The sequence below is a fragment of the Eptesicus fuscus genome, chromosome 10 (genome assembly GCF_027574615.1).
Source record: "Eptesicus fuscus isolate TK198812 chromosome 10, DD_ASM_mEF_20220401, whole genome shotgun sequence".
Lineage (NCBI taxonomy): Eukaryota > Metazoa > Chordata > Mammalia > Chiroptera > Vespertilionidae > Eptesicus > Eptesicus fuscus.
In genome coordinates, this window is record NC_072482.1 from 53,220,885 (window position 1) to 53,235,105 (window position 14,221).

The 14,221-nt window shown below is 40.9% G+C and overlaps 1 protein-coding gene across 6 annotated transcripts in view; it reads right to left on the reverse strand.

Moving 5' to 3' along the window:
* FBXL4 (F-box and leucine rich repeat protein 4) overlaps nt 1-12,623 on the reverse strand; it is a 63,569-nt gene extending 50,946 nt beyond the window's left edge. For all 6 annotated transcript variants that reach the window (XM_054721931.1, XM_008152136.3, XM_054721929.1 and 3 more), the window contains exon 1: nt 12,491-12,623. The gene's annotated coding sequence lies outside the window, so the exon portion shown is untranslated. The remainder of the gene's footprint in view (nt 1-12,490) is intronic.
* Nucleotides 12,624-14,221: the final 1,598 nt, after the last annotated feature.

A 14,221-nucleotide genomic window follows, 5' to 3' on the forward strand; every position in this document is an offset into this window, starting at 1 on the left:
TCTCGACTTAAAGTGAAGACACAGAAAAAAAGATAAAAAGGACAGGCAATAAGGCAGTGTCATTTACTGAAAGGCAGTCGTAACACAATACTTACTTGCAAAATATCCCACAGAGACATGTCAATGAAGTGAGAGAGAAAAAGAGCATTTAGGCAGCTTTGTAGCATAGTACCAAAAGGTAAGAGTGTATAATATGGTACAAAATCAAGAAAACAGGCCGAATCTTAATTGTTATTTCTGTATACTGCTGAAACTGATCAAGAGACACTATTTTGAGGAAAGGACTTTTCTGGTTGAGTATAGAAATCAAGACATGGGCAAATGGAAGAAATGATCAAGAAGAGTGGATTATGGTTGAATTTGGTGCAGAGCTGACACTCATAACCAGCCCTCTTTGCAGGCCTGCCCCCTCTCTGGGTTTCTATGGCACCACATGCTCTTGTATCTCCTTCCATCGCTCAAATAACTGCTTCTCAATCTCCTCTCGGGTCTTCTTCTTCCTCATTCTCAAGTGTATTAAGGTACCATTAAAGGAAGGCTCTCTTTCTGATAAAATAATACACTACAACATTCCACCTGCCTGGCACCAGTCTTCTCCCACATTTGCTTCAACCACCAGATTGCACTTAGGCTTTGCCACTAAGGCTGGGTTTCCCTGGAACACCCTTGCTCTTCCTCAGCTTGGCACCCTCTTATCCATCCTTTAGTCAGGTTTAGACCTTATCTATCACCTACTTTTTCTTTGCTCTTGCACATAATCTATCATTCCCTATATGCTGAGATAATTTTCTATCCTAGCAGACAATAAATTCCTCAAGTTCAGAGAATGGGATTTGTTAAGAGAATGGGATTTATCTTTGGGTGTCTTAATTATAACTATACCCTTAGGACCTAGTACATGTCAATAAACATTTGTTCTTTGTGTGTGTGTGTGTGTGTGTGTGTGTGTTTTTTTTGTTGTTGTTGTGTTTTTTTTAAGACTGGCAGAGTAGATGGCAGAAGACAGTTAAAATAAACGCAGAAATAAAGTCAGTGACTCTTCAAGATAAGGCACATGTAGACCAAAAAATGAAGCAAAAAAAGTTCTTGATATAGAAAAAAAGGGGAAACATTTGACAATAAAAAAAACAAAGCACAATAGGTGAGAATCAAATGTATGACTTTCATTGAAGCCATCCAATAAGGAATAGTATACACATATTGTTCAAAGAGAAGGTAAAAAAAAAAAAAAGTAGTAACTTCTCTTAGTATAAAAGCAGCCCCTGAATATGTAAAAGACTTGACCTTGGTCACAAAGAAGCTCTGATTGAAATTAAGAAAGATTCATGAAAGAGATGATTGGAGAGGTAAAAGAAAGTTATTTTCTCAAGTACAATGTGTTGTTTTTTAACACTCCAAATCTGTGTTAAGACCACAGGGTGATTATGGAGAACTAGAAAAATTATAGCTGAAAAAAAATTCTCAAAAAAGGAGATAACCTAAGAACGAGAGAGAAAAACAGTTCAAGAAAGGCAGTTCAAGCAAGGGTGAAAAAACAGGTTGATATTGTTATTAGCAAAAGCATCCTTTTCCTTCATTATAATTATTTACATTCCAATGTGCTATATTAAGAGAAATGTAACAAGGTCAGTAAGAAGAGTTCTGGGATGGAATATTACGACTTTATGCGCTTCTCTTCCTCTAAGCAAATTCTCCTTTAGTCAAAACATTTTTACTGGGGTTATAGTTTTTAATCACAAGTCCCCAATATAGGATAAATAGGTAGAGTTCTTAACTGAACCAGGTGGATAAAAAAGGAGAATACAGCCTCCGATGCAGCTTTAAAGCTCCTGGAAATCCAGGCGAGTAAAGCAGAAGGCAGGGCACATGCGGAAAAAATAACAACACAAGGGCCGAGGAAAAGCTTGAAATACAGAGGCAAACAGTACCTCTCTCTAAAAAGCTTGAAAACCAAAGAGGCAAACAGCACTTCTCTCTTTCAGGAATATACAAAGAGTATTGGGACACAGTGGGCACTTCAAAACTTCTGATGAGTTAATGAACAAATGGCGAGGACTTAAGAAGAAGTGGTAAGTCAAACTAGCAATGGACTTGTCAGAAATAAGAGATAAGATTTAGAATTAATTTAAACTAGAAATTAATAATGGTCAGTTTTGCAAAATGTTTTCTCTCTTTTCTAGACTTTCTTTAACAAGCATATCTAAATTTATGAAATATTGCAGGGGGCTTTTCCAAGCTGGCAAGGATGTTAATATAATAATCTTTAGTAGCAAGAAAAAAGAATTAAGTCAATTTTTTTAAAAAAACAAAGCAGAGCTATAGAATAAGTGAATTGTGATGTTCTCATACAATGGAATTTGGAAATCTTCTTCCTGCCTAATGTACTACATCACAAAGTAACAGGGAAGAACATGTTTCTAATTACAGTTTTGATAATATAAAAAACTTTAGGTACAAATGTCACTATGCTACATGATCTATACCGTATTTACCTTTTTCTTCACTGTTTAATGATGGGTACAAATAAACCATCTGAATGGGAAGAACTACGCAATTAGAATAACCCAAATCTTTGGCAGACATACAGTTTATATTTAACTAAAACCTGGAATATTAAAAATGAGGGATATCTGGTTGAGGATAATTTTAGTGGATTCATCAAAAAGAAAAAAAGTCTCTATTAATATTATCAAGTAAATATAAATTGACTTTAGCCAAATACTAGCTATACATTTTTGTACATTAAAATAAAGCACATTTTACATAATAAAAATATACTGAATTTAGTTAGCTTTCCTAACAAAAGTCCAAGCACAAGATCATAGGTATGTCACAGCTAGCCATTCAAACTAAAAGAGCAATGAACTAAAATTGTGTAAACTGTTAAACTAACTTTGCGGTATATTTACATTCCAAAAAATGTACTCCATTTTAAGTGCACAGTTCAATGAGTTTTGACAAAGGCATATCATATACCAATGTAACCACCACCAGAACCAAGACACAGAATATTTCTATTAGCCCAAAAGTTCCAAAAGTTTCCCCGGTGTCACCTCCCAGACACCCATCTACTCTTTGCACCTAGTAAATACTGATCTTCCTGTTACTATAAATAAGACTGTCTTTTATTCTAGAGTTAGATATTAGTGAAATTTGTATTTTTGTGTGTGTCTAGTTTATTTTGCTCAGTGTATTTTTGAGATTTATCTCTGTTATGTGTATCAGCCATTTGTTCCTTTTTATTGCTGAGTCATATGCATTATATGGGGGCATATGCATCCACCTGTTCACAGACATTTCAGTTGTTACTAGTGCCAAAATGCTTCCAAAATGGCTATAGCAGGCGCCCTCAAACTACGGCCCGCGGGCCACATGCGGGTGTTTTTGCCGTTTTGTTTTTTTACTTCAAAATAAGATACGTGCAGTGTGCATAGGAATTTGTTCATAGTTTTTTTTAAACTGTAGTCTGGCCCTCCAACGGTCTGAGGGACAGTGAACTGGCCCCCTGTTTAAAAAGTTTGAGGACCCCTGGGCTATAGCATTTCACATTCCTACCAGCAATATATGAAAGTTCTAGCTGCTCCATAACCTTACCAATAGTTAATATTGTCAGACTTTAGCCATTCCAGTGGGTGGGCCTAGATATCTTGTGGTTTTCATTTGCAGTTATCAATTGACTAAATAGTGATATGGAGCATCTTTTATCTCCTTAATTACCATTTATATCTTCTTTAGTGAAACATCTATTTTGCTCATTGTTTAAATCAGTTTTTTTCTTATTATTGATTTGTAAGAGTGCTTTATAAATTTTAAATACAATATTTAAAAGATAAATGTTTCACAAATATTTTCTTCCAGTCTGTACTTGCCTTTTCATCTATTTGATAATATTTTTAAAGAGAAAAGTTTTCAATTTTTATTAAGTCCAACTTACCTTTTTTTTTTTGGCTTATTTTTGTATGTCCCAGCAAACATTTCACTTGAGTAGGTAGTATCAAGCATAGTTTCAAAGGGCAAACTCTGGGACAGATAGTATTTAATATCTTACATCTGGGAAGTTAATTATAGATTAATAAAATTTTAAGGTGATATCAAATTAGATGCTGCAAACACTTCTAGTGGGAATGCAAAATTATAAAGTCACTTTGGAAAAGTTTGGCAGTCTATTACCAAGCCATACACTCACCAAATCATCCAGTGATTCCACTCCTAGGTATTGACCCGAGTGTATCGAAAACCTACATTTAAACAGAAATTTGTACATAAATTTTATAGTAGATTTACTCATAATCACTTCAACCTGGCAACATCCAAAATGTACTTCCACAGACGAATGGATAAACAGTGGTACAACCATACAATGAAGTACTACTACTCTAATAACAAGGAATGAACACTGATTCAGGCAACAGCATAGATAAATCTTAAGATGTATTTTGTAAATGAAAAAAGCCAGACCCAAAGACTACAGATTGTTCAATTTCATTTACATGATACTTTGGAAAAGCCAAAGCTACAGAGAAGACAATCAGATCAGTGGTTGGCAGGAAGTCATGAGAAAAGACTGGGCTGACTACAATAACTGAAAAGGAGCCACCTAAAGGAATTCTTAGGGAATGGAACTATTCTGTATGCTTTTGTCTTCCATCTTTGTTTTGGACCAAAACAAGTCAAGCTGGAGATGTGATATCCTGGTCCTGGCTTGTTGTGGGTGTCCTAGGTTATTAGTCTGTTCTTGACCAGTACATCCTGAAAGATACCAACCAGTTTCCATCTCCTGCCTGATCACAGAGCCTCAACTAGTCATCTGGCCTTAGGGAACTACCTGTCTGGAAAAGAGAATAGTGACTTTTACGACTTGAGAGAGATTCCTGACCAGGACCACATCAGTCAACATAAATCTGCACTAATGAAGATGAGTAGAATTACCCATCTTAAAGACAGGAGGAACAAGTTGGGTAATTAGTGCAAATGGTCTCTAATGAAAGTTAAAGCAAAATATAGGAAAATCGTTTTAAAATAACTATTATCTTCAGTGGGAATCAAAAGGGTATAGGATCCATAAATAAGAACAAGCTAATTTAAAAAACACAATTAAAAAGTTCTTAGAAATTAAAGATGTAATGGCCAAATAAATTAAATGTTAAAATGAAAAAAAAAAAAGATAAGTGACTTAGAACACAGAGGCAAGAAATCAAATATCTACCAAAAATAAATTCAAGAAGAGACTGACTCTGACAAAAATTCAAGAAAATGCTAGAAGATCATGTAATACTATAGAAAGTCTAAAGGATTAAAACAGACTAAAACTCTTATTCCCATTAAAAACAAACAACAAAATAAAAATATTTCTGGACATGCAAGTAAACTTCCCATAACTCTTCTTAAAAACATTAACCAAGCCCTGGCTGTGGGGCTCAGTTGGTTGAAGCATCATCCATATACCAAAAAGGTTACGGGTTCAATCCCTGGTTGGGGCACGTACGGGAGGCCAATGATCCATGTTTCTCACATTAATGTCTGTCTGTCTGTTTCTCTCCCCCTTCCTCTCTCTCTAAAGTCAATTTAAAAAAAACACACACATAACGTTGGGTGAGGATAAAAACAAAGTATACTAGTCAACAAAGAAATTAAAATAAATAATAAATAATTTTAAAAGGGGAAGATAGAATATAAAAAGTAACCAGTGACCTTATAGTTAAATGTAAATCATTACTGAAACAGTAATGGTAAAGTTGAAAGGGATGGTTAGAGAAAAACAGAAGATAAGTAATGTACAAAGGAAATAAAATCAATAGAGCCAAGAAGGGGGAAGCCAAGGAGTGAAGGTCTCACCTTATTAAATAGAGGTGTGAGAGTAACAGAAAGTCAATTATACATGGTTCTAGATTTGAAAACTTGCAGGGGAGAAAAAAAAGTAAATATGAATAAGTTAAAATTTCCTATTAAAAGATAAACCCTTTCGCACAAGGGATCCTTGTGATAGAATGGTTCTGTATTTTGGCTTTGGTTATAGTCACAAGATCTACATAAAACTGCAGAGAACTAAACACACGTGGGCATATAAAACTGATGAAATCTGAGTATGGTCTGTCAATTCTATCAGTGTCAATTTCCTAGGTATAATATGCTATAGTTTTATGCAAGATGTTAACATTGGAGGAAACTGGATGAAGTCTACACAGGATCTCTCTGTACCATTTCTTATAACTGCGTGTGAATCTATAATCATCTTTTTAAAAACAGATTTTTTTATAATGCAAATAAATAAATAAAGGCATACTTTCAAATTGGGAGGAGTGAAGATTAAAAGGATAATGAAAGTCCAGCTGTATGATGTTTGGTGTATAAGAGAGGCAAGTAAAGCAAAATGATATAGAAAGATTGAAAATCAACATATGGGCAATAAAGATCTATCTAGTATACACAAAACTGACACAGATGGCAATAGTAATCTCAGACAATGTAGACTCCAAGGCAAAAATCATTAAATAGGGCAAAAAAAGACATTTTAGATTTCGTAAGATTAAAATCCACTAAGAACAAATAACTACATATAGTAATCTATAAGATGGATTCAATCAAATTCATACTCACTGTAGGAGACAAACACATTTTGCTTACTGATTCGTCAGTTTTGAGAAAATAATAAGGATATAGTATGTTATAATGGATGTGTCAAATCAAAACAACAGGGAAAGAATGGCTTATCAAAAATGTCTTAGGAAAATGCACAGACATTTAGAAAAGTAAATTTAGAATATTATCATAACAACCATTTTTTTAAAAAAAAATCTAAATACATAATACAAGATATCCAATAAAAGAATATATACAAAGAATCCTATATAATAAAGAGGTAATATACAAATTGACCCTCATGCCGTAAAGCCGTCACAAGATGGCTGCACCCACAGCGGAGGCTGGGTTCCCGGACCTGAGGCTGCAGCTCCCGCCCGCCCAGCAGGGCTTGAGAGGGGACCTCAAGGCACATCCCCTGCCCTGGCGCCGGGCCGGAGCCTTCAGACCATGCCCCCCGCCCGGCGTGCACTGGGGGACCAGTGGCTGCGCCCTCTGCCTGACAGGGCTTGACAGGGATGGGGCCAGCCGGGTCTGGATCTCACCCAATGGGGGTGGGGCTGGCCGGGTCTGGGTCTCACGCAATTTTGAGGCAAGCGCGGGTGGGTGGGGACTTGACTCTGAGTCCCGCGGTGCGCTCCAGACTCTGACAAGAGAAAGATTTTCATATACATTTTACTAATTTTCTTTCATCTCTGACACTTCTATTATAGAGGAAGGGCAAATAGCAATATTAAAATATTTCCTCTAATTAATTCCCTTTTAATGTGCATAAATTTTGTGCACTGGGACACTAGTATTTTAATAACCTTGTGGGGAAATTCAGAGGCCATAAAGAGAAAAGCAGAACTCACAATATATATAGTAGAGATTTCCATGCAGCAAAAGCTCCCAGAAACAGCATTAAAAGAATATACTAAGAAATACTAGTAAATGATATACCAAGTCATTAATAGCTATTACATGTAAATATCTATTACAAATCAATAAGTGAAAGAACACTTCCACAGAAAACTAAGCAAAGAATATAAACAGGTAAGTAATACAAATGGCTAATAAATATTTAGAGATATTCAACTCTGTCAATAAGCAAAAAAATGCACAATTAACCTTTTGCACTTGGATGTCGAGTGTGACTCGACACGGTTAGCATTAGAATAAAGGAATCGAGAAAAAAGCAAGCGAGTGCAAAGGGTTAAAGCGGTACTAAAATAATATTTTTCATCCATAAAATTACAAAAAATGTAAAAAGTGATTGTATCATCTTAGCAGCAATGATTCTGAGACAATTCTTCACCAGTTTTATAAGCAGGGGCACTGAGAGGCATTGTTCCAGACTGTCATTTTAAGGGTGTTTCTACAGCAAATATCCTCCATAGATAAAGAAAGGTCTCTCTGTGGAAGAGAGGGCAGGTTTGTTCACTATCCTAATATATAAAAAGCCAGGAGCCATAATGAACAAAACGACCGGACGGACGACTGAACAGCAGGCTAGAGAGCTGAGGGAGCGGGACAAACAGTCACCATGAGGGAACCCCCGCCTGGATCGGGGGCATGGCAGTTAGACACTGGTGGCTTCTGAGTCGCTTGCGGGGAGAGCGCAGCCCTAGGTCCAGAAAAGACTTGGGCGTCCTCAGTTAGGAGGCCTCCCTTGATCAGCTGCCTCCCACAGGTCCCCTACTGGGTATCGAGCCCGCAACCCAGGCATGTGCCCCTAACCAGAATCAAACCTGGGACCCTTCAGTCCATAGGCCAATGCTCTCTCCATTAAGCCAAACCGGCCAGGACCATGTGTTTTCTTTAAGTTCTGCATGGTTGTAATGGTCCCCAAATTTATACTAATAAAAGGGTAATACACTAATTAGAATGAACTTCTTCTGGACGTCCTTCCAGACAAAGCCACAGCAGCTGCGAGGGCCAAGGCTCAGGCCAGCAATGGCAGCAGCAGCGGGGTAATGGGGGTGGTGCCTTCCCCTGATCCACCAGGTCATCTCCTGCAGAGGGAGGCCAGACTGGGGGCTGAGGCCAAGGCAGTTAGGGGCAATCAGGCCGGCAGGGGGGCAAGGTAGGGGCAATCAAGCCGACAGGGGGGCAAGATAGGGGCGATCAGGCCGGCAGGCAGAGGGGTTAGGGGCGATCAGGCAGGCAGGCAGGTGAGCAGTTAGGAGTCAGCGGTCCCGGATTGCGAGAGGGATGTCCAACTGCTGGCAGTCAGACATCCCCGGAGGGGTCCCAGATTGGAGAGGGTGCAGTCCGGGCTGAGGAACCCCCGCCCTCCATGCATGAATTTCATGCACCTGGACTCTAGTCTAGCATAATAAAGATAATGTCTCGACCTAGGGCAAAGGTTAGGCAGGTTTACTTGCAGCCTATTATGAAAGATTCAGATTCCCTAAGCACGGGGTTCCTCTCCTCATCTACTGCATGTGCTAGAATCATCTGGCACTCATCACATCACCCAGTGTAAATTAGGGCTCAAGGAAGCAGCACAAGAAAATGATGATCCTCTGACTACTTTTATTTCCGTGCTTTGCCTCTGACCCAGGAGTCTCATGTCTTCTTCCAGCATCCATGAGATTGTTAACTAGCATGTAGGGTAAAATCTCAGCTTTGACCATTCTTGGCAATGATATGGCAGCAGCACTGTTCTCATAAATTGTGTAAATTTGCTCTTACATCTTTTTGAAGAGCAACATGGAACCATCTATCAACATTTAAAAATAGCCTTTGACCCAGCAATCCCACATCTAAACATTTACACTAAAGAAATAAACAAATGTGCATATGTACATACAAAAATGATCTCTGTAGTTTTGTTTGTAATAGAAATAAATTTGGAATTGGCTAAATATCAATAGGGGATTGGTTATATATAAAGATTTTGGGGTTATTCCTACAGTGAAATACCAAAAACTAAGTTTAAAAAGAATGTTATATTCAATAACATAGATTGTCATCAATTATTACTAACTGGAATTATAATTATATATAGTTACGCTGCCATTTATGAAACATGTAGACTTATATACATTTATTTCTAATGTCTGGGAGAAGAACAAATGAATGGTAATAATCTCTAAGGAATGGGGTTACTGGCTGGTGGACACACAACATATTTACTTTCTCCTTTGGCTATTTCTGTACATATTTTTGACTTTTTAAAAAGTATACATTTATTTTATGATCTCATAAAGTTTCTAAGTATCTATATATATAAAAACCTAAACCACCAAACAACCAAACGACTGGTCAACCAGTTGCTATGATGCACAATGACCACCCGGGGGAAGATGCTCAATGCAGGAACTGCCCTCTGGTGATCAGTGCACTCCCACAGCCAACCTCCCATGGCCGGCCAACCTCCCACGGCCCCTCCCCCCTGCCGGCTGGCCCCGATTGGCCCTGATCGCCGGCCAGGCCAAGGAACCCCACCTGTGCACAAATTTGTGCACCAGGCCTCTAGTCTATTATAACAACCCTTGAAAATTTATAATATTTAAGATGTCCAGTTGGGATGGTAAAATACAAACAGACATGGGCTGTTCCAGGGATCACTCTATAGAAGTTTATCCCTTAGAGTTGCTGAAACTAGGTACATAATGTCCAGAGTAAGAGCTGATGAGGAGAGAAACACAATACTTATAATGCACAGTGCAAATCAAAAGACATGCTTCTCCATGTACAACTCTGAGGAGCAACTCTAGAGAGTTCTGAATTAACAAGGATTTAACAACAGTTAATGATTCAAGTGACCATAAGAAAAGCAAGCTAAAAGATTATTTCAGGAATAGGCAAGAAACTTCAAAGAAAGGGTTAAAATAGTAAATCAACTTACCCCACTAAATGCACTCATTCCAAAAATATTTAGTGGTGTCTACAATATGCCAGACATTGTTTGAATCCCAAGACATTAAAACATATTATAAAGTCAGAGTAATAAGAGCAGCATGGCATCAGCAAAGAAAGTCAGAAATAAATGAACAATTTTGAGGTTCCAAGGATAAAGAAGGATTATGATCTAGGATAAATATAGTATCTGTTATCAGCTGGGAAAAATAGAATTCAACAAATAATGATGGGGTCACTGGCTAACAATTTTTTTTTTGGGGGGGGGGGGGTTAGAGACTTACTTTCTTTCTTACCCTAAATATTGTTGATGTAGGTTAAAGATTTAAACATGAAGAATAAGACCATTAAAAAATGCTAGAAGAAAACAGAGGTGGATATACACAACTTACATAACAGTCTAAGAAGATATCAGTTAGAACCATGAAGTTAAAATAGATTATGTAAGAAGATGAGGCAATGAAAGTAACACAAAAAGGGCAGTGTTTGTTAATTGACCATATTTCAAAATAAAAGATACCCAGTTAGCAACATTTTAAGTTGCCATTATACAGAGGGCTATGATCACTTTACTGGATCATGGCATTAGTAAAAAGAAATTAACCGATTTTCAAATCCATAACAAAAAGGAACAGCATGAAAATACAGGGTTCAAGAAAAGCCAAAATTTGGGATAGCAGTTAAAAAAACTTTTTAAACTTGGTACTCAGAAAAGAGGTGTGGAAAGAAGAGTCCAATTCAATGAACAATTAAGAGTGCCTACTATGAGGGGATGCACATTGCCACTGGAAATATAAATACTGTCCCCCCTCCCCCCCAAGAACTTAATCTGTATGCAAAAGCCTATATATATAAAAGCCTAAGTGACGGTTATGACAGAACTACGGGTCGACCAGTCTCTATGAGGCGCACTGACCACCAGGGGGCAGATGCTCAATGCAGGAGCTGTCCCCTGGTGGTCAGTGCACTCCCACAACCAACCTCCCCATCCTCCCCACAACAGGTCCCAATTGGGGGGGGGTGTTGGCCAGCCAACCTCCCTGCCCCCTCCCCCATAGGCCCTGATCGCTGGCCAGGCGGGGGATCCCACCAGTGCAAGAATTTGTGCAGCAGGCCTCTAGTTTCTAATAAAGTGCTGATGTATCAGAAAACCTCCCTCTACTCAACCGACAGATACAACATGTAATTCGGACAACAGAAGCATAAAAGTGAGCTTTAAGGGGGGGGGGGGGGGAAATGTGCCTATGATCTGAACTTAAGAAACCTAGAGGAGTGTACTCCAGAAAGCAGTGAAGGCAGCTTGCGTCCTGGAACAACAGACCAGAACAAGCCAGATCCCACACCTGGTGTTCAATGAGTCCTCCAAGGTTTCCAGTCAGACACAGACCCTGCCACGCAACTACCTGACCCCAGGTTGATACGGTCTTGACTTTCTGTGTATATTTCAACTGGTGAAAGCATCCCGACACTGTGGCCGTGAGTACCTGGGGAAACCATCAAGGAAATCCCAAACCGCTCCCCCTGCTAACGTGTTGACAGGGAGCAAAGTGGGTGTCCATCATCACTGCACTCTAGGACACCCCTGAACAGAAACAAGGCTGCTGCCGGGTATCTCGTGGCCGTCCTGGGTAAAGACCCGGGGCTTGGTCAGGCAACAACCATCGGCCGCCAGAGGAACACCAAGGAAGCACAGACAGGAGCAGCCCGTACAGACGCGCAGGCGGCGGACGCGGGGCTGCAGGGCCTCCCAGGGGCCGGGGGTCCCCAGGGCCCGCAGACGCCGGGGTACACCACCCGGCCCGCTCGCACACCGCGGCGACGCTCCTGCCGTGGGGCGGACCAGTGAGACCAGCAGCGCCCGAGGGCCGCGGGCTGTTCTCAGGGTCGCGAACAAGCCCCGCCAGCGCGGCGTGGGCGGCAGGGGAGGGGAGACGGGCGGGACCTCGGAGGCGCCCCCAGGCGCCCCAAGCGCGGCGCTCCGCCCGGGCCAGGCCCAGGCCCAGCCCCAGCGCCAAAGGAGGAAAATGGAGACCCGCAGGAGGGAGAAGTAAAGAAAGCGCCGTACCCTGCAGGGTCCCGGAGAGCGCGCGCCGTGGGCTTCGCCAGCGACCAGGCGGCGCGGGGAGGCGCGGGCGCGAGGGCGGCCCCCAAACTCCCGCGCTGCGGCACCACCGCGGCGGGCCCGGCCCAGCGCGACCCGGAAGACAGACACGGAAGCCCGGAGGGGGCGGGGCCAAGAGGCGGGGAGGCGGGGCGCGGCCGGGAGGCGGGGCTCTCGCTGGGGGCCCTTGGAGGCCTCGAGACCGCGCTCTCCTAGGCGGAGGGTTCCCAGGCCTGGGCGTGCCCTATAAATGGTCCTCCCGGGTGGGCAGCGGCTGCAAGTCCGGGGCGGGAATAACCTTTCTCCTACCGCCCTGTCATCTGCAGTGCAGGCCTGCGAGGGCTTCCTCAGTCCAGGGTGGGTGGATCGGGTGATGCATAGGGATTGCAGGTGATACGTCCTAAGAGGAAAAGTAGAACAAAGTTATGTTTTCTACTAAATGTATATACCCTTTACTCCTCCCCAAAGTTAGGCAAATTTCTACTCCCCAGATAAAAATCAATCCTGCAGGCTCACTTCCCTCCCAACATTCAGAAGCCCGGGATCTTTACCTCTGATGAAGATGCTCTCGTGGTCTCCCTTAGTCGTTTTTTTAATTTATTTTCAGTATATACACCAGGTAATATCACCTTCTAAAAAGTTTGCAATATTTATCTTATTACAAGGTTTCTGTTAAGATAGCAACACATTTAATCATGACGAGATGTTGGACTACACATACTTGCTTTCTGATTGCTCCTAAAGAGGCAAAATAATGATATTTATTTATAAATTATATATATATGAACTGAGCTGATATGTGATGTGCAGTATAAATTGTATGCAAAACAGTACATTTTAAAAAGGAATTGAAGCTTAATCGTCAACCTCCCTTGAGTGAGGGCAGCACTTGGTGACTTGCTTCCAAAGACGATGGAGGAGTGAAAGTAGCTTTATTGTGGAGAAACCTGGCAAGCACCTAGGCCAGATGAAAGTGAACAGCATTAGTGATACGCCAAGCTGGTAACATGCACCCTGACATGGTGTGATGAGAAGGGCACTTCCTCCCTGTGATATTCTTCCTTAAAACCCATGAACTCATTCTAACCTTGAGATAACATCAGAATACCCAGATATCCTACAAAATGCCTGAACAAATTGTCAAGTTGATGGGAAGGGAAGGGAAGGGAAGGGAAGGGAAGGGAAGGGAAGGGAAGGGAAGGGAAGGGAAGGGAAGGGAAGGGAAGGGAGGGGGAGGGGGAGGGGGAGGGGAGGGGAGGGGAGGGGAGGGAAACTGAGAAATTCTCAGACCAGAGGGGGACTTAGGAGACAGGATCAGTAAATGTAATATGGTACTTTGCATGGGATCCTGAAATATGAAAAGGACATTGGTGGGAAAACTAGTGAAACTGGAATAAAGAGTGGAATTTAGCTAATAGTAATGTATGTACCAATGTTGGTTTCTTAGTTGTAACAAATGTACTATTATAGTGGAAGACGTTAAGAATAAGGGGGAAATGGGTGAGTGGTATACATGAACCCTCTATGGTACCCTCATCGCAACTTTTCTATAAATCTCAGTCTATTCTAAAGTCAAAAGTGGATTACAAATAGTTAATAAAACTGACCCTTTCATGGTTGCAGGTGAGACTTAATTGAGTTGATGCCTTCAGGGCACCCAGACCCAATCTACCTAAAGCAGTTTCTCATTTCTAA